We start from the raw sequence: 2,437 nt of genomic DNA on the forward strand, positions 1-2,437 counted from the left end.
GCTTAAAATATGAAAGGTATTTATAGGAATAGAGACCAAGGGCATAGGTTTGCATATGGACGGTAGATATTAAGTATTTGAGTGACCTCATTCGCACTATGTTTGGAGTGAAGTAATATCATACAACATTTAGTTCCGACCAAGTAATTTGATTGGATGGAGAGGTATGCCATGAGTGCTGACCATAGTTGCTGATATAGAGTACAACCGCGCTGGGACTTTTAACTACATGTATCACTCCGCTTCACAGGTGTTCTGTTAACCATTAATCAGCGTTACATTTACGGTCGTTATCTATCTTAGATTGTAACAAACGCAAAGATGAATATATTTCCAGAAATAACATTTGAATTAAGTATGTAAGTATGTATTGTCATCAGAAGAGGATGACGGGAAGGAAAGAAGCCTGGATACTTAAGCGCACGACTGAGGTAAGGTGTAAACAAGTAGTAGCAAGCTAGTGTGCACTGTGCAAGCCAGGACAATGTTTATGTGTTGCTTATGTGACCAGTAGTAAATGTCCCTCCCAGGCCACCGTAGGATTAGACAGCAGGCGAGCTCCACCCACTTCCTCATTGATCAGTGTATTTAAACCGGCAGACTGGCTTGTTCTCTGCTGCTGCCTCCTCATGGTCCCTGGTATACTGTTTGGCGCACATATTGTGTGGTAGGTTTTTTTATTTCTTCTGTGATATTTGTTTTCTGATTGTGTGGCTTACCCTCTGCATGGTTTGTCCTGCTGTAGGTCCTGCTTCCTGGGTATCCCGCATGTTGAACCACATGTAGAGTGAATTGTGTCGAGGTAATACGCCACCTTTCTTTGTTCATGCATTTTTATTATTGGTTTGGCAGATTTGTTATTTAATTGGCTTGTGTTCTCTTTTATTATAGACAGACTACCACTGCTGTTTTGTTTTGTTTTGTTATATTGTTTTGTTTCATTTGTTTAACTAGTTTAACTTGTTTTGTATTCTTTTGGTATCCCGCTTTTTTTTTGTTGAATTTAAAAGATTTCTGTTAGTTCATTAGTCCCTCTGTTATATTAGCCCTCTGTGGCATTTAACTCCCTTAATTTTCCCCCCCAAGGGTTTTTAATATTTATTGCAGCAGTTGTTTTTGTATGGCTTTTAACTTGTTGTGTTCTCTTTTCTTTGCGTGAGTACTGCAGGGCCGGTGATAGTGTGGCCGCTTGGACGGTGGAGGGATCGGTGTCCAGAGTTTCTCACCCCAGCTTCACACCCCTTTAACTGTGTGTGGTGGTAATTTTGCACGTCCTTCACAATTTATGGTTTTCCCTTTACGTTTTGATTGTTTTGGCATGTGTGTGCATGTGTTGGGCACGGAGTGAGGTGAGTGCTCTGTCCTATTGGACCCCCCCCCGTGCCTGCGGCCGTGCCCAGCCGTTTTGTCGTACTCTTGCTTAGTATTCTTTTTTTTAAAGTTGTTTCTTAGACATGTTGTTAGTTTATTTGCTGCAGAATAATAAAAATTGTGAACTTGGGGGGGAAAACTCTTTGTCCGTGCCTGTTCTTGACCATCACTTGTATCATTTCCTGTGGCCCTCTACGGAGTGACGGTCACACTTAGCAACAGTTCAGTAGCTGTCGAGTTGCAGAACTATTTGTGTTGGCGTTGCCAAATAAATGATGAAATTAACAAACGAATCATAATCTGTTGTTGCTTATTTAACTAATATGGTGCTCGTAGAACTGTTGTGTAAAAGCAATATCACACTCCAGGTCGTGATGTTATACTGAATATCAGCACGGCTGTGATTCGGTCATTGGTATGAGGCCGCAGGCCAACTACCGAAGACAATCACAGCCGTGATATTCAGTACAACATAACTCCCTCTCGTGTGATATTGCTTAATTAGATCATTCCAATGTGCCCTCCAAAACCGATTTAGGCATGCTAGGATTTGATTTACTGAAAGGGCTGGGGTATCTGACGGCTCATGTCATGTGAGAATATCACAGTGGCACTTAACGTCACCAGAAAAATGTCAACTGATATTAAACTGTTTATTTTTTAGCTAGCGTTAACTAGCAAACTAACCCTGGCTTCTGTTTTCTGTGGGCTAGCAGTCAGGTTGATAGCAGGAGTAAACATAAAATGGTGGATATGTCAAGATATGAGTCTAGTTTCTGTCGAAAAATCCCTTGAAAATGTCACCATGAATACTATGACTTTTTTATGCGTTACTATACTATCAGATTTTTGTGCCTTACTATACTATGACGTTTGTAAGCCTTAGGATGATTTTTTTTTTTTTTTATTGGGGGGCATGGTGGTGCGATGGTTAGAGCTGTTGTCTTACAGTGTAACATGACGTTTTCATGACTTTCTGTGCCTCAATATACTGTAACTTTTTTATAACATTTTATGCCTCACTATTATATGACGTTTTAATACATTTTCAAGCCTTACTATATCA

At 40.3% G+C, this 2,437-nt stretch overlaps 1 long non-coding RNA gene across 1 annotated transcript; it reads left to right on the top strand.

The window, feature by feature from the left end:
* Positions 1-356: 356 nt before the first annotated feature.
* Positions 357-1,655, top strand: LOC147818787 (uncharacterized). Its single transcript, XR_015437623.1, has 4 exons — positions 357-431; positions 531-667; positions 746-802; positions 1,161-1,655. It is a non-coding gene; the product is annotated as an uncharacterized LOC147818787 (long non-coding RNA).
* Positions 1,656-2,437: the final 782 nt, after the last annotated feature.

The sequence above is a fragment of the Seriola lalandi genome, unplaced genomic scaffold (assembly GCF_002814215.2).
Source record: "Seriola lalandi dorsalis isolate HSWRI2012SDOR001 ecotype SW California unplaced genomic scaffold, Sedor1 jcf7180002054476, whole genome shotgun sequence".
NCBI classification, from domain to species: domain Eukaryota; kingdom Metazoa; phylum Chordata; class Actinopteri; order Carangiformes; family Carangidae; genus Seriola; species Seriola lalandi.